The sequence below is a fragment of the Piliocolobus tephrosceles genome, chromosome 16 (assembly GCF_002776525.5).
Source record: "Piliocolobus tephrosceles isolate RC106 chromosome 16, ASM277652v3, whole genome shotgun sequence".
Classification (NCBI taxonomy): domain Eukaryota; kingdom Metazoa; phylum Chordata; class Mammalia; order Primates; family Cercopithecidae; genus Piliocolobus; species Piliocolobus tephrosceles.
The window spans coordinates 17,573,567-17,595,287 of record NC_045449.1 but is presented as its reverse complement, the minus strand read 5'-3'; the positions used below and the strand labels follow the sequence as shown (position 1 = coordinate 17,595,287).

Here is a 21,721-nt window from a genome sequence, read left to right as displayed (position 1 = left end):
GATGGCCCTGGCTTGTAACCCCTCTTCCCTCCGGGCCAAAAGGCCACTGCCTTGCTGCCTGACCCTCTCTGGGCTCTGATTTCCGCCTCCCACAAGGTCCCTGAACAAGGCACCACCCAGCTGGGTCCTGTCGGGCTTTGAAGGGGGAGTCCAGAGTCTAGAATCTGCCAGCTCCAGTCAGCGGGTGTCACGCTGTTAGCATGTCAGAGGGTCCAACAATGTTTTCCTGCTGTGTGGGGGCTGACAGATTTCTGGGGGAGGGTTAACTCTCTCTATTCCTGGACCAAGAGACAGAACAGCCTGAAAACAGTCTAGCCGCCCCCCTCCCTCTCAAAAGGTGCCTCCCCTCTCCCCCAGGAATCCTCATTTTAAGTAGGGAGAGGAATTGCCTTCACCTGCCTGGGTGTCTCTGGACCTGGCTCTCCACCCCAGGAAGAAAAAGGGGAGGGGGCACCTTGATCGCCTGGCTGCTTGCCTGGGAATCCAATTAAGGCTGATTTCCACGGGCTCTCCACCCCTCAATACCAGTCCAGCTAGCTCTTCACTCTTCCACCTCTCCCCTTCCTCTGCATCTCCCGATGGAGCAAAAGAATCTGGGGGCTTCTGAGTGCCAGGAAGCCTCTGACCTGGTGGTCCCCCCTTGGACTGAGTCCCCGCCTCAGGACTGCGGACCCCAGACATTTTCTGGGCTAGCATTTCCTTCCCATGGCCGCAGTGGGAAAGGAGAAGTTCCCACCACTCTCCTCCCCCTTCATCCTCCCCTCCTCCCGGCCCTGAGGGAGGGGGCGAGGCGTCCGGATCTCCGGGTCACCGGAGCAGCGTCTGCTGAGGATCGCAGGAGACAAACACTTCGTCACACAAGCACAGCACCCTCGGGATCACCTCTTTCAGACCGCATTGTACCGGAGGGGAGGAGGCTGAGGTTGGAGGGGCCCTCGACGTGCCTAAAGTCACCAGCCAATCGCCAAGCCCAAGAGGGGCTGCCATCCACGACCCCCGGCCGCGAACCCAAGCCTCTAGCCTTTGCCGCGCACACCCCCCAACCCCCCTCCCTGCCCCGGCGCCATCCCAAGTCGACGTCTCTAACCCAAACAAGCCCCTCCCCCGGGAGCCCCCTCCCCCTGCCGAAGGCCCAGGGTCAACAGCCCCAGGAGAGACCTCCTCCCCACCCCACTCCCCCACGGCAGAGGTGCGAGATTTCATTGTCAGCCTGGCCACTCGACCGCGCGTGAGACTGGGGCGCAGGGCTGGGGGGGCCACTGGGCAGGCTCTTGTGCGGGGAGTGGGGAGGGGTCTCCAGGGGAAGTGTTTGAAGCCGCTCCTGCAGCGCTGTCCATATCCGGAAGCCGCCGGGGAAGGGAGGAAGGCGGGGGTGGGGAGAGCGCGACCTTAAGCGCTGGCGGGCGGCGAGGAGGGGCCGCAGCGGCCCGAGGAAGCGCCTGGAGGCGTCAGGGGCGCTGAGTCCCCAGGGAGGCCGCGCTCCCGGGAAGTTTCCCACCGGTTGCCCGGAGCAGGATCGGGCGCGCGGATCGCCCTCCCCGGTCCGACCAGCTTCGGGGCGCAGATTGAGAACTTGAACAGAACTCCTTCCTTCTCTGGCATCTCTCGCCTCCCCATCCGCGGCCACCAGCCCCGCCATCTCAGCCCCATGCCTTCCGCCGTTACCACAGTTGCCAAGACCGCTCACCAATGCTTTGTGGAGGAAAGGGGAGGGGAGGGGGGAATCCCCAGCACAACCAAACTGCAGCCAAAAGCAGCCAAAAAAAAAAAAAAAAAAAGGTAGAAAAATTCCTTCTCCTGAGACCGATTCCCTCAACCAGCGTGGAAAACCCCCAGACAGGCAAATCCGCAACTCCAGCCAAGATCCCGGCGCAGCGGGAGGGGTGTCCGCGGCGGGCGACGACCCCAGCCTGCAGCCCCGGGCTCCGGGCAGGTCTGCGCGCGGCGGTGGGCCGGGGGCTCCGGGAGTCCTGGCGCCCACAGCGGCCCGCCGAAGACACAAAGCTCAGCCGCCAACAATACCTGCGGGCTCCTCCTGGGTCTCCCGGGCGCCGGCGCTGCGCGTCTCGCCGTCTCCCTTTCCCCCGCCGTCTCTCTCCTCCTCTCGCGCACGCTCTCCCTCTCGCCTCTTACAGAACGCGGTGGCCAGATGAGATCCTTGGGAGAAACAAATGTGAGCGCTCGCACGATTCCTTTCTCTCGCCAGCCGCTCGCAGCGGCCCCAGGCTCGCTCCTCTCCCTCGCGCTCCCGCGCGCGCCGCGCCTCTCGCACCCCGCGTTTCCTTCTTAGCAGCCCCTGCGAGCGCCCTCAGTAGCCATTATTCACAGGCCGCTGGGGGACAGGAGGTAATTAGAGACGGCCCCGTGGCCGCATCCACTCGGTAAGCGCGGTGCTGGCGCGGGGCGCGCGCGACGAGGGGCGCGCGACGAGGGGGCTTGGCTGCGCGCAGCCCGCGCCCCAGAAGCGGGGGGGAAGGGAGGAGGAGGAGGGGGCAGGGAAGGAGAAGGCGGGCGGGGGGACGAGTGATGAGCTCTGGAAGGGAGCAGGAGGAGGGGGCGCCGGGGAGACGCTCCCTTGGCTCTCACCGCGGGGCCTCGGGGTCACTGGCTGCGAGGCTCCGAGGCGCTTAGGGACGGGGGGGGGTGTGAGTGTGAGAGTGCGCGCGCGCGCGCGGGCGTGTGTGTGTCAAAGACAGGAGGGGAGGGAGGGAACGCTTTAATATTTTTCCAGTGACTTACGAGCCTGCGGGTGAGGTCTTGGCTGTGCGTTTAGGTCCGTGTGTGTATCAGTGTGGCTGTATATTTCTGGTCTGTCCTACGAGTGAATGTCACGGGGCTTGGAGGGAGGGGGGTCTGGATACAGCTTGTGAATGTGTTTCTGGGTCTCGGCGGGACTGAATGATGCGGCGCTGCGTGGGGTTGTGTGTCTGTGCGATTGTTTATAGGGGGGTTGTGCGACTCCGTGAGGTACTGCGTGGGTGGGATTGCGCCTGTGTGCGGTTGTGTGTGTATGGGATTGTGCCTGCGTGGGGCTGAGTGTCCGGAGGGCAGTTGTGTGGCCGTGTGGGTCTGTTTGCGAATGGGTTTGTGGGTGTGTGGGGCTGCACATGTAGGGGCAGTGCGCCTGTGCGGGGCTTTGGGTTAACGAAAAGGGCTGTGGTATCTGCAGGCGGTCGTGTGTGTGGCTGGATCTGCGTGGGGTCTGAGGTCTGGCGGGTGGGGGTTAGTCCTCCTGGCGTCGGGGATCGCACCGCGGCAGAAGAGCCGTTTAAGGCGCGAACAGGCAGCGCCGGGGTCGCGGCGCAGCGCGACGTGTAGTAGCGGTGGGGCGTAGAGAGAAGGTGGAGAAGAGGGGGGCCTTCATTGCGCACCTCCCCTCGCCGCATCAGAGACGCAGCTTGGAGATCCTGCCACTTGCGGGCCCCGCGGTCCTAGAGGCACAGGGTTTGGGGGACCAGCTGGGAGGACCCAGCTGGGGGAGATGTCTACAGGCCGGGAACGCAGCGAGAACTGACTCGATGATCCCGGGGCAGCACAGAAGCACGCGGCAAGGACCGCCCGGAGAGGTGGGTCGCGGCCCGGAGGCAGCCGAGAACTAGGCCGAGACAAAGAAGAGCGGGACCGGGGACCTTGGGGCCAAACCGCGCCTCTAGGTTCCCCGGCGGCCGAAGGGAGTGCGCTCGAGGCCGGCGCGTGGAGCCTGGCGGCGGTGGCTCGGGCCCCTTCTTCTCTGTAGTCCCAGCAGCTGATCCAGAGCCCTGGGGGCACGTAATTACGCACCCCAGGGCAGGGCCGCGGTGAGGGGAGTACTGAGTGCAGCTGGCGGGCGCCGAGCCCTGGGGCTGTGATTGAGCGCGCAGCTGGCCCGCCCCTCTCCCGGCTGCTCACCGCCCACGCAGTCATTCATTCATTCATCCATCTATCCGTGGCTGCATCCACCCACCTTTCTATCCATCCACGTGTCCATCCATCTACCGGATTTACTGCACCAGGGATCACACAGATGTGTCAGCCCTGGCTAGTCCTACCACTTTCTCCCGCTGGCCAGTGAGTCTGTCTGTCTCATTCTCCTGGGCCTCCACCTCCACTTCCTCCTACTCAGGTCTCTCTGCTCTGGCACACCGACCACCTGTTACACTTGGGTTTTGCTGCTCAGTGATGTCCCAATCTCCCCTCTCCACCTACTAAACCCCCACCTTGCCCATACTAAAGTCTCCATACATCCTACACCCAACCCTGCCCATCATTACATGCCAGGTGGGCCTTGGGCACTTTTTCTGGCATTCCCTGAAGCCTGGTAGCAGGCCTCCCTACCAGAAATGAATCCCTAAGGTCCTGGGCAGCCCCACCCCGCTCTGGGCTCCCCATATTTAAAATGTCAGGCTGCTTAGTCTCTGTCTTCAGTATCTGTCTTGGGGACCAGGGTCACTCAGTCCTGAGGCTGCTGGATGAACAAGGAGATGTGTATTGTGTATACCATTAAGGTGGCAATGGAAAAGCCCAAATGCCCGCTGGGGATCACCAACCTGGCTGGAATGTCTTCCCTCCCCTCCCCAGTTTCTGAGTGATGAGGAAGAGAAAGTTCCCCAGGTGGCTGATGACAGCCCACACAATCAGGCCCCCACCACCTCCTGCCCTCAGTCCCACCTGTTGCCCCACTCACCACGTTGCCCCTTGCTGTTCCTGAATTCACCAGGCACACTCTCACCTTAGGGCCTTTGCACTTGTTGATCCGTCTGCCTGGAATGCTGTTCCCCACCTTCTAATATACCATGTAATTTACATATTTATGTATCTGGTGGGTATTTTTGTTTGTTCCTTTGGAATAGTTCCTGGTACACATTCCACAAGCACTTGTTCAATGAATGAGTTAGTGAATGCATGAAAGAATGAGGTTAAACCAAGCCCTCCTCCTGTAAGCCTGACCAAGCCCAGGGTTTCTCTTCTTTGAGCCAATAGTTCCGCTGGAGAAAATGGGGGTGGCGGTGGAAGATGAAGAACATCAGGGCCAGGACACATCCTAAGACTCACCTGACATCGCTCAGTGAGTACCCTTCACAGATTTCAGGTCGCTCAGTGAGTAGCCTTCACGGATTCCAGATTCTGGGGATGGGTGTAGAGGGATGGGATGGTGGTGGGTGCTTTGTCTCAAAAAAGGGCAGAGCCTGTCATTTGTTCCAGGGGCTTCTCTTGTTCCCTGGCTCCCTGGGGACTCCCTGGAGTTCCTGGGGCAGTGGTACAGAGGGGTATTGATTCAGCAGGGCTGCCATTCACATCTGCCAAAGGGTGATGGAAACCCCAACCTGGCCAGGGCCCTTCCACAAGTGGTATCATGGAGAGTCACAAGACAGTACCCCAAGGTCAGGATCTGACCATCCCCTAGAGGAGAAACCCAGGCTGAGAGCCTGCAAAGAACTTGTCAAGACCACAGCAACACGATCGGATCCCATCCGACTCTCAATTTCAAGATTCCTTGCTCACCTCCACCAAGCATAGTGCATGGCGTGTGGCAGTGCAGCAGCTTAATATGGATCAAATGAATGGAGTAGCAACCTCACAATTCAAACCTAAGTGTGCATGAACCCCAAAGTCTTGCTTACTCCATCAGACCCTACTGGCAGGATTCCATGGGATCATGGTGCCAGCACCCAGCACTCAAATGTTGCTGGAACACCAGCAGAGGAGGCTGCCTGGCTGGCAGGCTTCCTGCTCCCTACATTCTGACTTCACCTTTCACCAAGAGTCTGCCCCAAGGGAATTAGGATCCTCCCTCGCTGGGTTGGTAGTGGTGCTCACAGGTTTAAAGGGCTCAGTCCTTCCTGGTGAGGTGTGACTGTGTTCTGGAGAACCTAGGTCTGGATAGGTCAGCCCTTTTGTTTGCCAAGCACTATCTCAATAGCTGCTTTCATGCAAGTGTGTGTCCAGACGCCATTCCAGAGCTAAATAATAAACAGGAGCTGTTGACCAGAGAGGCAGGGTGGGTAGAGGACTGGGGACTCTTAAGCAGGGTCCTAGGGAATGCAGGCAATGGAGCCAGCCAAGGACAAGGCTTGCTGACAGGCCACTAGGGACACCCAGGTGGAAACAAGGGAGAGGGAGGCCCACCAGGCCAGGCTGGTACACTATGACCCAGAAGTTGCATTCAAGCTTAGCCCTGGTCTGGTAAGCCCCACGCTGGAAGCCTGCAGGCGTGAGGTCAGATGTGGGCCAGGTTTTAACATCTATTCCACATATGTTTATTGAGTAGTGGGGCAGCAACTTCAAATCTCTATGTATCCCCCCCCCCCACCCCGCCCCTTCAGTCAGCCTCATTTCAGAGACTGGATCACTGAGGTCCAGGGAAATGCACTTGCCCCCAGTCACGTAACTTGAAGGTGGCAGAAGTATGCATACATTGGCTTGGTACATATTAACTAAGCACCTACTGGACGCCAGGTTCCATTCTACAGGTTGAGGATTCAGAGCAAGGAACGAGACAAAGTTTTCATTCTAGTCTTGACAGACAAGAAACAGAATGAGTAAGTAAATAGTGTAGTATGTTACCTTAGATGAAGCATGCTATGGAAAAATAAAGCCAAGGAAGGGGACTGGGAGCATCAGCAGGGGCTGTTTTTCTACACTGAGTGGTCAGAGCTCATACTTAAGAGCATTTGAGAACACACTTGACAGACGAAGGTAGTGAGGCATGCAGCTGTCTGGGGGCAAAGCTGTGCAGGCAGAAGGAAGAACAAGTGCAAAGGCCCTGAGACAGCAGCCAGGCTGGGATTTTCAAGGAATGGCCAAGAGGCTAGTGTGGCTTGAGGGGAATGAGAGGAATGAGCGGAAAGAGATGGGGGCAGAGAGGGGACAGGGGGCCACACCTACAGGGGCTTGCACACACACCACTGCAGGGACTTTGGCTCTTAGACTGAATGAGATGAGGCGCTTCTGCAGTGTTTTGAGCAGGGGTGGGACACGCTCTCCCTTGGGTGGTCAGTTTCTCCCTGTGAAGAGAGCAGATGTGGGGCCAGGGCAGGAGCAGAGAAGCCTGCATCCTGCACTAGTCCAGGTGGGCAATGATGAGGCCTGGCCAGGCTGGGGCCGAAGAGAAGGGGTCAGATTTTGGATTTACTTTGAAGGCAGGGTTAGCAGGATTCACTGACGTATTTTGCCTGAGCAACTTGCAAGAAGGATGGTTATAGCTGCTGGGATCTGCCATTCATGCTAGTGGGGCTGGTGGGAGAGCAAATGCCTCAGGAAGGAACCCTGCCCCTCCTCAGCCTCCACTGTGCCTGCTCCAACACATTCATGCCCTTTGTGCCAATGTGGTAGCTTAGAAAACTGCTGAAGAGGCCCCATTTTTAATGACTGTACCAGGAGCTGTGCCCTCTCCGAGTCAGCAGGGGGTCATGTACCCCAGTCACCTTCCCAGTTTCCCAGCCTTAATATCCCCTTTTTATGAGCATGTTGATCCAGGTCTGCAGCTGCCAGCCCTCCTGCCCGTTTTGTCTCCCAGACCAACTGCCCACAAATACCTCCTTTGGTATACATTTATGGAACCCACCATGTTCCAGGCGTTGTCCAGGGCACTGTGGGACAGCAGAGAACAGAACAGACATCCCTGCCCGTGTGGGGCTGGCATGGTCCTTCAACAACTACAGCCCTGTTCCCTTTTCTCCCCATCAAAACCCTCTAATGCCAAGCACTTCCTGAGCAAGCTGGGGCTACCATGTGGAATTGAGAGCAAAACACTTGAGAAAATGCTTTTCTTTGAAAGCAAAGAGCTTGATATTTTAGCTGATGGGGGTGGGGAGCGTCGGGAGTATAGAGATCCAAGTTCTCTTACATTTTTGGAACATTTTCAAATAGTTTATGTTCCCCTCAGTGTCCCCACTTCCGTGATTCCAGGATGGAGGCTGATCTGGCCCACCCACCCTGACCCATGCAGGTTCTGGCTGGAGTGACCGCAGAAGGCTTTCCTTGGTGGCCACCTCCCCACCAAGGGAAGGGGGCGGGGAGGGAGCACATCTCAGTCTCTGCCCTGGGCTGGGGTCTGCACAGGAATGCTGGTGTTGGGCCAAGACCGAGGCGTCTTCTGCCTGCCTCTGATCTGAAGGACCTTTGATCTCTTCTGTCTGTAGTTTTCCCTGCCATCTGTGTGTCTGTCCTTCCTTCCCTACTTGACTGCAACAGGCCACCAGATAAGGTCAGTGCAGCTTCAGGCTCAAACAGGGCAGAATCCGAGCCTAAGCCCCCTTGACCCCCACTGTGGACCCTTCACTGGACATGGGCTCCAGGAAGATGGCCCCGCCTACAGGCCTGTGGCTGCACCTCCACGCAGCCTCCTTCTCCTGAGGCATCCAGACTATGGGTATTCATCTTCCTTCCTCAGCGCCAGCATCTGAGTGAAGTCAAAGCTGCTGAACTTGAAAGAGGCAAGGCCCTGGGGTTCAGAGAACCCAGGTGGGGGGCCAGAGGCTGGCTGGGGAAAAGAGAGGACTGGGCAGCTGCAAAGGGAGACAGATTGGGGGCTGGGGAGGACGACAACAGATGAAGGGGAGGGGAAAGAAAGGCAGGAGGAAAGGGAAGGAGGGTTACGGAGCCACAGGGCTAGGCGCCAGAGGGTGCCTAGGAGAGGCACTGAGAGGCAGGTAGGGGTCTTCTCTCAGCCTCACTTGGGAAGCACTGCCCTGCTCACCCTGGCATGGTCCTTGGTACCCTTTGTTCCTGGCTACAATGAAGCCACACACTCTGGACACATCGGGCTGGCTGGGGTTCGCTGCCATGGCCATAGGAACAGCTGGGCACAGGCCTGCTTGGTAGCAGGACCCACAAGTGCCTTCTTGCCCCTGCCCCTTGTTCCCAGGGCTCAAACCTACCCCTGGGTCAGGGAGCCACCAAGGGGCTTGGGACAGTGGTGTGGCTGAGGCCTAACCTGTCTTCTGTGCCATACAGACTGATCTGCAACTGCAGCCACAGACTGACCCTTAGCCATAGCAGCAGCCACATTCTGACTCTTGACCCTAGTCGCTGTGATCCCTCCCCAATCCCAGCAACAGACTGACTCCCAGCCTCTTCCACAAACAGACTTCTGACCTCAGGCACAGGCCTCAGCCACAGACATCTAGCTGCTGCTATAGACAGACCTCTGAGCCTGCCACAGCCTGAGCCTCAGCCCTGACGCTGGTGGGGTCCCCCGGTGGTGGGCATCCCATGGGCACATTCCACCAGGCCGCCCAGGGACATCGGGATGCGTCCGCTCCATGCCATCCCACTCTGAGGTGAGTGGCAACATCAACCCCACCAATGCCCCACGCTAAACCCACGGGGCTGTGGTGACCATAGCAGAGTCCACCAGCACCACACAGGAGGCCCCTCCATCCTGCCCTGGGCCAGCGTGTGCAGGCCAGACACACACGTAGACACACCCAACACAAAACACACCCAGAGTCAGACAGAATCACACAGTTACCTCATACGCAGCCCCCAGACCCTCCATACAATGTGCACCCAGACACATAGGCACTACACACATGAATAGACACGAAACCACACACACATGCACACAGACACGTGTGTGCACACACACACAGAACCCTGTCCCCCGCTCAAGCAGGGCACACACATCCAGAAACATGGGCACATACATCTGTGTGTATACACATGCAATCATACAGACACACACACACCTACATGCAGAGATGTATACACATATACACATGTATACATATAAATGACACGTGCACATGCAAGAACATGCAGATTTCTCTATGTAGAAGTCCACACACACCCAAGTGTCAGTCACTTGCCTTCACATGTCTTTTGTTCCCTGGCCCCAGGGCTCATGGGTATCTCTGGGTGGCTTAACCACTCCACAAGTGACCCCTCCAGCCGCTTCCCAACTCAGCTCAGAGCTCCATGGGCTTCTGCCCTCCCTGGACTTGATGGCAGCAGGGATGCTGCCTCCAGTCCTTCTCCTGGCCCCAGTTGGGTGAAGACCTCTCAAGTCCCCTGACTTTGTCCCGACTGGTGACTGCAGGTCCTGCCTAGACTCAAGCTGGCTATGACATGCCCTTACGTCTTTGGCATGACTTGGACAACTCCTTCTCTGCTAAGGGAAACCCATTCCCCCGCCACAGTTTGTCACCTGCAAAATGGGTAACAGCGTGTTGCATAGCCTTCTAGCACCCCTCCACTCCTGACAGGAGGGCACAGAACGGACAACAGGAGGAGGATGTGGAACAGAATATGTGGGATTCCCAGGGGTGACTTGGCCCTCTCACAGTCTCCAAGTTCACCACCTGCAAAGGGGCGAGGATCGGATCGGGCATAGCCTCTCTAGGGGCCAGCATGAGTCCAGGGGAAACTTTGAATGGAAAGCCGTTTCTGGGGGGCATCTGAATCTGTGGAGATCACTCCTGGAAGGATGGAGAAGAAACTGCTGGAAGGTCAGGAGCAGGGGCGACACTTGCTGCTGTGCTATCTGAATTTCTACCATGTGAATGGAAGGGGCCGGGGAGGCAGAGGAAAGACGCCAATGACCACACCACTCCTCGAGCTTCTCCTCCCGGTCTGGTGTCATCCCAGAATGCCCTGGTGGAACCCAGGTGGCTGCACCATGGGAGGGGGAGGGGTGTAGAGCTGGAGCTAACTCTGCCAAGCAGCCCACACGGAATCCTCTCAGCCATCCTCTGAGGTGGGTGTCCTTAGCCCATTTGAGAGATGCAGACACTGAGGCTCTGCAAGCAGAAGAGAGAGAGAGGCATGGGCCTGGGTGGAACCCAAACCAGTGTCCGGTCTCACAGCTTGTCATGGGGCTGCTTTTTACCTTCCGCACCAGGGCCCAGGTCAGAGGAGCCCAGCCCAGGGACAAGTGCAGAGGAAACAGGCAGAGCCCCTGGCTTCAGATGTCCCCTGGCTCTCCAGCAGAGGACTGGGTAAAATGATGGCTCTTGGCCTCCCACATACCTTAAGCCAGAAAAGGCATCCCCTGCTCACCCCCAGTGCAATTCCTGGCTTGGGCCTGTCCTGGCTGTGTGCCCCTGGGCAGTTCTACACCCTCTCTGAACCCAAGTTTCCAGAACTGAGATGAAGGATTGCATTTCTGCTCCTGCTTACCTAACAGAGGGTGATGTGGGTGGGATGGGAAGCAGCATTCTAAACTGGGAAGTCCATGAGGTGGAAGGCGACATTACTACCTCTCTCCCCAACCTCAGCAAGAAAGCTCCTAGGCCGAGACAAGGAGAATCCTCCCAAAGCCAGCACCTGCAACGAGGCAGCTTGGAGAGCAGACCTGCGGACCGGACCCTTCACCCGTCACGACAAGTGGATGGCCCGAGCTCAGCCCACAACCAGGATTTCCTACCAGTCCTGCTTCTGTGCCCTTCTGCAGGGGAGAGGCTGCCTGCTGCTCAGCTTCCTTATTCGACCCACAGTACTCCCACAATGTGTGCCAGGAGGCTCGCATCCAACTGTTTCCCATTACGTTTCTGAGCCTCAGGTTTTTCACCTTTAAAATGGGGAAGAATAGCAGGGCCCGGGATGTGCTGGTGATAAACAGAAATGAGTGCATGAATGTCACTCAGGGTTGGCCACGCCACAAGCCCTCCGTAAATGTTAGCACTGATGATTATCATTCCCTCCTGGACTATGGAGAGGTTTGAGTTTTCAATCTCCAGGATTAGTATCAAATTCCAATTTCACAGCAATGGCCTAGACACTGAATGTGGAAATCCTACTTGGTTGTGCCACCAGGGTACAGGTCCACCCACGCTTTGTCCTGAGAGCTGAATGACCACCGACACAGGTTCTGGGCTGCTAGTCCTCCAGTCTCTTCAGAACTTCCCAGTGGCCAAGGTAGGCAGGGAGAGGCTGGGAGCCCCCTTCTGCAGACCCAGAAACTGGGGTTCAGAGAGGGAGCTGAGGAAGCAACAGGAAGACAGATTTCACCTCCATATAAGGAAGAGCTTGCTAGCAGGCAGGGCTGCCCAGAAATGGAAGGAGGGAGCTGCTCGGGAGGTGGTGAGCAACCTGCGGCTGAAGGCATGCAAGCAGAACGGGGCAGCCTCTGGGTAGAGGCATCGTGGGCGGCTGGGACACTCTCCAGAGGAGGGCCGCTGGGATCTCTGGTCCTGTGACTTGACCAAGGCCATGTGAGCGGGAATGGAATTCCAGAAGGTCAGAGCCGGGGACCAGAACAAGCTCCTGCTCCCAACCTCCCACGTGAAAGCCGCGCAGCTGGACGGATCCACAAGGGCTGGAGAGAGAGCCTGAGCCCCTCCAAGTGGATCCCCCATCCCTGGCCCTAGTCACAAAGTCTTTATATTTTTAGAGACAAATGCCTACTTTTAATTTTTTAAAAATTGAAAAGTACACAGAAGTAGAAAGACAAAAAAAAAAAAAAAAAAAAATCCAGAATCCCCGTCACCCTGTGACAATTACTGTGAATATTTCCTTACAATCTTTTCTTTCTAAAAATATTTATTTACTTATTTATTTATTTTTTTGAGACAGAGTTTTGCTCTTGTTGCCTAGGCTGGAGTGCAGTAATAAGATCTCGGCTCACTGCAACTTCCACTTCCCAGGTTCAAGCGATTCTCCTGCCTCAGCCTCTTGAGTAGCTATGACTACAGGCGTGCATCACCATGCCCAGCTAATTTTTGTATTTTTAGTAGAGACGGGGTTTCACCATGTTGGCCAGTCTGGTCTCGAACCCCTGACCTCAGTTGATCCATCCGCCTCGGCCTCCCAAAGTACTGGGATTACAGGCATGAGCCACCATGGCTGACCTATTATTATTATTTAGAGACAGGATGTCACTGTATCACCCAGGTTCTAGTCTCGAACTCCTGGGCTCAGGTGATTTTCCTGCCTTGGTCTCCCAAGTAGTGGGGACCACAGGCACCATCATGCCCAGCTCCTTGCAATCTTTTCTATGTGCATGAAATTTTGGTTAGAAATCCGCATGTGCTTTAAAAAAATTTTTTTTAAGGTATAATTCACTCACCATAAAATTCACCCTTTTAAAGGGGACAACTCAGGGTTTTGGTATATTCATGAAGTTGTGTAACTATCACTGCTACCTAATTTCAGAACATTTTCATCCCCTTCCCAAAAAGAAACCTGTTCCCATAGGCAGTCACTCCCCATTTCCCCACCCCCATCCCCTGGCAATTGCTCACCTCCTGTCTGTCTCTCTGGATTTGCCTGTCCTGCGCATTTCATATGAACGGAATCATATGATCTGCAGCCTTTTGCATCTGGGGCTGGTGTGTTTTTAATGTACAATTTTCTAATCCTATTTTCACATAGCATTATACACAGTCACCATTTCCATTTACTACCAAGTCCTTAGAATCAATATCGTGTTTACTGTTTGCACACCACGGAGAGGCTTGACCACAGTTTCCTCAGGTCACCCTCTGGTGACTGCCCCCATCCTGTTCAGGCCCCATCATCACTCAGCCAGACAAGTGCAATAGCCCCTTCTGGGCCTCCTAGACCCACCCTTGCTCCCCTGAGCCCTTATAATACCCAGACAGAGCCTGTTAAACCAAGTCAGATCCTGACCCTCCCTCACTCAGAATCCTCCATGGCTCCCACCTCACGTAAGACTTAAAACCAAGCTTATACCACAGTCCACAGTCTCCTGTGCCATCTGACTTCTGCTACCTTCTGACCTCACCTCCTCCCACTTCCCAGCCCACCCCCACTGCAGCCACATAGGCCTCTAACACACCTAGCACAGCCCCACCTCAGGGCCTTTGCACTGGCTGCCCATTCCACCCAGATGTGGGCTTGGCCTTGAAGCTGCTCTGTTCTGGAGCCCTGCTTCCATATGCTTCCTAACACATATCACCTGATATATGTTTATTCACTGTCTTCTCCCACTAAAATGGCAGCTATGTCACGTGTTGTCTTATTTGCTGATAGAGCCCCGGCACCTAGCACTGAGTTGCAGCTCACTGACTATTTGGGCTGTTTCCAATAAAATAAGGAATGTAAAAGAAAAAATCCCAGGCGCCCCACAGCGCAGACGTTATAAACTGGTGGTCCTCTGCCTGCGGACATGTGCGGTTTAAACCACACTGTGCCTTTTGTTAATTGAGCCAGCATTTGAGAATCAAGAGCGTTCACATAAAAATCCGAATTCCAGCTTCTCTTGAAAACACGTTATCTGGTCAACAGGGCCGGACAGTGCATGACAGCCATCAGCAGGCACTAAGGGGCTGGGCCTGGGGATATTCCCACCCACGGGTCCCAGGAGCTGAATGCTTTGTCCCTCCTTGGAGGCCCCAGATGTGGTGGTGCCCAGGAGGAGGGCTTGCCCTGGGAGAGAGCCCAGGCCTCACCTCATGCTCCCGCCTGATATCTGGGCCCTAATGCCCCAAAGCACCAATAAGGTCCCATGCACATTTATTCAAAGACTGGGACCTCCCCAGGGTCCCTACACTTTCTGGGAGCCCTTAGAGCCACTGTTCCTTTGCCTGGAACTTCATCCTACGTCCTCTAAGGTTTGCCTCACTTTGTCCCAAGACCTGTCGAGGCCTCCAGCACATCTGGAACGTACACAGGAGGTGTCCATCCCGTGTACACCTCCCACTTCCCTGCAGCTCCATCCCAGCCTCCCTAGCCCCTGGCAGTGTCCAGCATGCCGTAGGCCCTTGGCCACCTCTGAAAGGACTGAATGGCAAGCACCCACCCCCCCAACCCCGGGGAGCTGGGAGGACCTGGGGGACAGTGCACACACAGGAGGGTCTGACTTGGGTCACATTCAGTGCCAAAATGCATTTTTGTCACCTACTGTGCACCAGATGCCTCAGGGGCACAAAGATGGAAATCGTGGGGGACGGGTGGCCCAGGGGTGCTGCGGCAGCCAGGGCCTGTGTGTTTCTGCTGAGGAGGGACAATCCCCAGCCAGGCTGTGACCAGAGTTCTTCCAGGGCCTCAGTCTCCCCACCTGCACGCAGGGCTCCCCTATCACCAGCCTCTCAGGCCCCAAGGCTCAGCCCCGCCTCCCCACCCTGGAGAGGTTTTCCGGGTACTGCGGCCCTGCCTTCCCATCCATCAGGATTTTGCTGCATTCCTGTGAGTCATTCTCCAAACAAACCGTGTGAGGGAGAGAAAGGAGCAGGGGAGGGGGAGGAGGAGGCTGGGAAACAAATCAGCCCTACCTCCTCCCTCCCACCTGCCCCCCATCAACACCCCCGCACAGGCACGTGGGGGCCCTCAGGAGAGCTCTGGAGTATGAGACTGGCTAGCTTATGCCATGAACTTGCTGTGTGACCTTGGGCAAGAAGACGGCCCTCTCTGGGCCTCTGGAAAAAATGGCCCCAAAGGTCCCCACCTACAGAATGCATAGGCTTCCCAGAGGGCTCTGTCTCAGATGAGGCAGGGCCTTGTGGGAGGGGTGCCCTGGCTGCCTCCACCTTTTTACCTCAGTTTCTCCACCTCTGAAATGAGAAGAGGGCAAGTCCTTGGTAGCTACAAGGAGCACGTCTGCCAGGTGGGGCTGGGTGAGGCCAAGCCACCAGTGCCAGGGCCAGCAGGGCCTCCCCAGGGAGTCCCAGTCTCGGTGGCCACGGTGCTGCCATTCCCCCAGCAACAGCAGAAAGGCCACCACTGGCAGCCTCTGACTCACAGGCCCCCAGGGCCAGGAGGGTCTCTGAACAGCCCCCTGTACTCTGGGGTGGGGGATGGAACGCAGCTAAAAAGGAGCAAAAACCCCTCCTCACGGCCGCAGCTGCGACTGTGGCCATATGTCCACGTGGGGATGGGTGGTGGAGAGTGGGATGGGTGCCCCAGGGTCTCCATGTGGCTCAGCTCCCACAAGGGGTCCTGGCTAGATGAGGGGTGTGTGCTTGGCACGCAGGCAGTCCTTCTCCTTGAAACGCTCTTTTTTGTGGCTAAAGCCCCCTCTGGGCTCTGATTCTTTGTGAAAAGCAGGCTTCTGAGTCACCTCTGCTGCTGCCACCCTGGTGCCAAGTGTGTGAAGGCGCACGTGACCAGGTGCGTGTCTGTGTGCTTGAGGTCTTCAGGACCCTGACATGAGTGTGGCCAGGACTGGGCAGGTGGTGCAGAGTGTGTGTGTGTGAGGGTGTGAGAGGGGTGTGGGTGTCCAAGGGTTGACCACCTGTGGTGGGCATGTGGGCACGTCCATGTGCTGTGAGTGTGGGGTGTGCCGCCACAGGGCTGGCATCTAGGAATGTGCGCACGCCTGTGTGCTGTGCAGGCTTCCTCCTGAAGCACCAGCTCTTGGAACTGCCTCCTCCTGGGTGCTCATTCTATCTGGCTCCATGAAAAACAGGTTTCCAAGATTCTGGAAGCTGCACCCCCGGCCCACACGGAGCTGATCTGGGGGCCCCTTAAGGTTCAGAGGAAAGCTCCAGGCCCTGGCACAGAGAGTGCCCGGCCACATCACTTTGGACCTAGTGCTGGGGTTCCCCTCCCCGAGGCCCAGCAGCTCCTTGGCCCAGAGAAGGGAGCTCAGGACCAGAGTGAGGCCAGGGGCCTGGAGGGGCATGGGGGCCCACCAAGGGCAGGGGAGGAAAGAGACTTGGGAGGCGGCTGCCCAGGATGGAACTGCAAATGCCCCACTGTGACCTGTCTGTCAGGGCAGCTGTGGAGAGGGTCAGCTTCCAGCCGGGACTGACTGTGGTCAACACAGCAGGGAGGCCGAGGCAGGCAGAGGCCTCAGGAGGCTGGAGGGGTGGAGAAGAGAGTTGGGGCAGGAGTATCTGGGGGCCGGCAAGGGGCTTTTCTGAGTAAAGGTGAGACCAAAGAAGAGAGAGACTGAGGGGAGCCCGCCTGAGCATCCCCCATGATACCCAAACAGCAAACAGCAAAGCCGCGTGGCCAGAACCCGGCCAGCTCCAGCTCTGCTCTCCCTAGGCGCTCTCAGCCTCGCAGCCTCCTCCTGTGGACACAGATGCTATGCCCTCCTTGGGGTCTCTCAGTACAGTGCCCAGCACACTAGGCCCTCCATCAGTCATCACTGTTGTCATAATGATGGTCCCCAGGTGGCTGCTGGAGCACAAGGGAAAAATCCCAAGCTGGGAGCCTAGAATGGGCTCCTCTCCTTCCCTTCCACTCTCAGCCTTAGTCTTCCCATCTGTAAAGTGGCATGTCCTGGCCCACTCTGCATCTGAGGGTAGGAAAGGCCTGTGGAGGACTGACAAACTGCTCCCTTTGTGCCTGGAGCAGGGGTGGCAGGAGCCCGGGGCACAGGGTTCAACTCCAAACCCTGGCAGCTGTAAAACTGTAATGTTTTGGTTGTTTCTGGATGGGCTGCAGCATCTGAGCACAGAGAGAGGATGGGTCAGTTATGGTGTCCACTTACGGTGCCCAGCCTGTGACAGGGACCATGGTCTTCTAACTTCTGGGCCATTGCTCTATGCCCCTCACCTTGACCAGAGTCCCTCAGTCACTAGAAAGAGTGAGCTGCCTGGAATCACAGGAGGTGTACAAGGAGGGGTGCGATAAAGTAACCCACTCACTCACTGAGTCAAGATGCAGCCCAGGGGACCCCTAAGATTCCATGATTCTAGAATGGAGTCCCTAGCCAGGCACCCTAGCACACACCTGCAGTTCCAGCTACTCAGGAAGTTGAGGTGGGAGGATTGCTTGAGCCTAGGACTTTGAATCCAGCCTGGGCAACATAGTGAGACTCTGTCTCTAAGGAAAAAAAAATGTACATATATATATATTATGTGTGCGTATATATATATGAGACGAGAGGACAGGAATGTGCAAAAGCCAATTTCTCGTTCTTTCAATCTAGGCTGATTAGCACTAGTATTGTTAGAGAAAACAGGGCTTGCTAAGCAACCAGCTTCTCAGAGTTCATCAAGGGGGTCTCCTCCTGGGGAGGGGGCCTGCCACCACCTGCTGCCACCTCAGGGTCAATATACACTTGGAGAGGACCCAGAAAAATGGCACAGGCTGAAGCACCATCAGAGGGTGGCAGCAGGAGGAGGAAGGGGGAGGAGCATGGCAGAGGCAGAGACCCGAGAGGCCCGGGGTGCCCATTTCCCCCATTCCTTGGAGATGGAGGGTGAGGTCAGCTTGGTCAATGTGGCTGCAGCTTCTGAGGCCTGCCAGAGCCTCCAGGAGCCTTCTACTCCCCTTCAAGCCTGCCTCTTGCAGTCTCTAGCTCACTCAGAATGAAAGCTAGAGTCTGGCCTGCATGGTGGCTCACACCTGTAATCCCATCACTTTGGGAGGCTGAGGCAGGTGGATTGCCTGAGGTTAGGAGTTTGAGATCAGACTGGGCAACACGGTGAAACCACGTCTCTAACAAAAATACAAAAAATTAGTAGGGCATGGTGGCATGCACCTGTGGTCCCAGCTATTCAGGAGGCTGAGGTGGGAGGACCACTAGAGCCTGGGAAGCAGAAGTTACAGTGAGCTGAGATCACGCCACTGCACTCCAACCAGGGTGACAGAGTGAGACCCTGTCTCAAACAAACAGAGAGTCTTCTAGGAATCCTCTTCCCTCTCTCAGTCCCCTCGTCACAGTGGCTCCACTGCTGTTCTTACAACATGGAAACATGTTCCTGCCTCAGGACCTTTGCACTGCTATTCCCTCTCCCTGCAATGCCCTTCTCTTAGACATTGCAAGGTTCACTGACCTCCCTCGAGTCCTTGCTCACCTGTCACCTTGGTGAGGCCTTTCCTGGCACTCCAATTTAAAACTGCACGCATCTCCCCCATCCCTGAGCCCCTTCCCTCTTCTACTTTTTTTCTCACGACATCTATCTTCTTTTTAAAATTAATTATTTTCAGAGACGAGGTCTTGCTATGTTACCCAGGCTGGATTCAAACTCCCGGGCTCAAGCGATCTTCCCACTTCAGCCTCCTGAGTAGCTGGGAATACAGGTACATGCCACCATGCCCAGTTAATTTATGTATTTTTGTAGAGGCAGGGTTCTGCTATGTAGCCCATACTGGCCTCGAACTCCTGAGCTCAAGCGATCTGCCTGCCTTGGACTCCTGAGTAGCTTAGGACTAAGGAGCATGCCTCAGGCCCGGCCTATCACCTTCTGAGAGGCTCTACACTTCACTCACTTAGATTGCAGTTCAAGCCTGTAATCCCAGCACTTTGGGAGGCCGAGACGGGCGGATCACGAGGTCAGGAGATCAAGACCATCCTGGCTAACACAGTGAAACCCCGTCTCTACTAAAAATACAAAAAAACTAGCCAGGTGAGGTGGTGGGCGCCTGTAGTCCCAGCTACTCGGGAGGCTGAGGCAGGAGAATGGCGTAAACCCGGGTGGTGGAGCTTGCAGTGAGCTGAGATCCCGTCACTGCACTCCAGCGTGGGCGACAGAGCGAGACTCCGTCTCAAAAAAAAACAAACAAACAAACAAAAAAAAACTTTCCTGTTATACAAGATCAGCATTCCAATGGTGGAGTCTTTAAAAACTTTTTCCCTGTGGGAGTTTCAATTCTTTTTTTCCCCTGAGCCTACACAGAGAAGAAATGTGTGCCTCCCCCCAGTACAGGCCCCACCCTCAAACCAATGGTTTGTCTATGGGCAGGAGGAGTGATTCTCACTTTCCTTCAACGTCCTCCTGTCCATTCACCAACCTACATCCTGGACATGTCCCCTGGATGCCGCTCAGGTACCCCAACTCTGATCCCTCAAACGTTCCCCATCACTGCACAGGGCACCCCCATCCAGCCCCCGGCTCCCTCGGGCTGCTGGTGCGGCTCACAAGCACTGGCCATCCAGCCCTGGGCTTTCCCTGGCCCTGCTCTTCCTCTTCAGACCCATGCTGGCCCTTGCCCACCTGGGCCCAGCCACCTACCTAGTCTTCCTCCCTTCAGCTGCTGGCCTCTCGTTTAACCGATGCACACCACTCTCATCATTCAGTGCAGAGCACTGCACACCCTATGACCCAGGGGCCAAAGTCCCCCTCCAGCCTGGCCACTATGCGGTCCCATCCCTGCTGGCCAGACCCAACTGCCTGTTGCCTCCTGTCACCTGTAGGCCTTTCTCAAGCAGACCCACTTCCCCAAGTGCCATTCCTTCCCTCACCCCAGCTCTGCAAATCTGATGCCCCACCCCCAGCATCCCATAGGGGCTGCTGGCCTCTGGGCAAGCGCTGTGGCTCTGCAGAATGATCCACAGCTGCCTGCTGGCCTGTGCACTCCCTCCAGGCCTATGAAACAGGCGCTCAAGTGGCGTTTTTTTTTTTTTTTTGAGACAGAGCCTCGCTCTGTTGCCAGGCAATGGCCCAATCTCAACTCACTGCAACTTCTGCCTCCCAGGTTCAAGAGATCCTCCTGCCTCAGCCTCCCGAGTAGCTGGGATTACAGGCACGTGCCACCATGCCCAGCTAATTTTTGTATTTTTAGTAGAGATGGGGCCAGGATGGTCTCCATCTCTTGACCTCATGATCTGTCCATCTCGGCCTCCCAAAGTGCTGGGATTATAGGCATGAGCCACCAAGCCTAGCCTTTTTGTTTGTTTTTTGAGAGGGGGAGTCTTGCACTGTCGCCCAGGCCAGAGTAGAGTGGTGCGATCTCAGCTCATTGCAACCTCTGCCCGCTGGGTTCAAGCGATTCTCCTACCTCAGCCTCACAAGTAGCTGGGACTACAAGTGTGTGCTACCATACCTGGCTCATTTTTGTTTTGTTTTGTTTTGTTTGAGACAGAGTTTCGTTCTTGTTGCCCAGGCGGGAGTGCAATGGCGTGATCTCGGCTCACTGAATTTTTGTATTTTTTAGTAGAGATGCTGGCCAGGCTGGTCTCGAATTCCTGACCTCAGGTGATCTGCCTGCCTTGGCCTCCCAAAGTGCTGGGATTACAGGCGTGACCCACTGCACCCGGCCAAGAGATTTTTTTTGAAGGAATAAATGATGTAAAGAAATTGGTGAGAAAGTGAACAAATGAGTGAGAAAATGAGTCAAACAATTATAGAAACAGATTGGTAATAAAGTTCTATTTTTTGACGGGTCTCCTCCATGGCTGTTGTTCTCCTGGATGGACCCCTGGCTGGGGGACAGGCTGGAGTGATGATGATGATGATGATGATGATGATGATGATGATGATGATGATGAATCAGTCAGGATGTGCTAGCCATGTTGCTGTAACAAAACCCTCAAATCTCAAGGGCTCAAAACAACAAAAGTTGGTTTATCCTTCACACTACCATCCATCGCGGTGGCAGGGAGGATCCCTCTCACTGAGCAGTTGCCACCTTGACCTTGGGCTACCAGAGGAAAGTGAGTTCTGGGGATCCTCATGGCCATGAAAGGCTCTGGCCTAGAAGGGACATGTCACTTCTGCTCACACCTCACTGGCCATAACTGGTCACGTGACACCCCCCCCCCAAAAAGACCACCAGGAAGTACAATTTCCCCACAGGCTTGGGAGGATGGGGAACTGGAAACTTTGGCCAACATCTCTAAGGACATTTCAAACACCACTACCAATAACAACACAAGCAGCAGAGGCCACGTATTAGCTCCTCCCATGCCCTGGACGCCAGGCTAAGGACCTGAAGTGGGAGTTTCACTTACTATTCATGGTAATGTCCTGATGTCAGGACTATGCATATCTCGAGTTCCAGATGAGAGTTAAAGCCTACAAAGTAAAGGGACTCGGCCGGGCGCGGTGGCTCAAGTCTGTAATCCCAGCACTTTGGGAGGCCGAGATGGGTGGATCACGAGGTCAGGAGATCGAGACCATCCTGGCTAATATGGTGAAACCCCGTCTCTACTAAAAAATACAAAAAA

At 56.0% G+C, this 21,721-nt stretch overlaps 1 protein-coding gene across 4 annotated transcripts in view; it reads right to left on the bottom strand.

The window, feature by feature from the left end:
* Window positions 1-21,721, bottom strand: part of RAI1 (retinoic acid induced 1) — a 131,435-nt gene that overhangs the window by 85,933 nt on the left and 23,781 nt on the right. For all 4 annotated transcript variants that reach the window (XR_002726278.1, XR_002726279.1, XM_023191758.1 and 1 more), the window contains exon 2: window positions 2,023-2,157. The gene's annotated coding sequence lies outside the window, so the exon portion shown is untranslated. The remainder of the gene's footprint in view (window positions 1-2,022; window positions 2,158-21,721) is intronic.